The following is a 289-nucleotide window of genomic DNA, read 5'->3' on the forward strand; positions in this document are numbered from 1 at the left end:
CTTTTATGAATGTAGGTGCCCTTGCATTTGGAGCATAGAGGTTCAGAATTGAGAGTTCATCATGGTAGGTCATACCTTTGATGAATATGATGTGTCCCTCCTTATCTTTTTTGATCATTTTAGGGTGAAAGTCGATTTTATTCAATATTAGAATGGCTATTCCAGCTTTTTTCTTGGGGCCATTGGCTTGGAGAATTGTTTTCCAGCCTTTTGTTCTGAGATAGTGTCTGTCTTTGTCACTGAGGTGGGTTTCCTGTATGCAGCAAAATGTTTGGTCCTGTTTACGTAC

Source organism: Mastomys coucha, unplaced genomic scaffold (genome assembly GCF_008632895.1).
Source record: "Mastomys coucha isolate ucsf_1 unplaced genomic scaffold, UCSF_Mcou_1 pScaffold12, whole genome shotgun sequence".
NCBI lineage: Eukaryota > Metazoa > Chordata > Mammalia > Rodentia > Muridae > Mastomys > Mastomys coucha.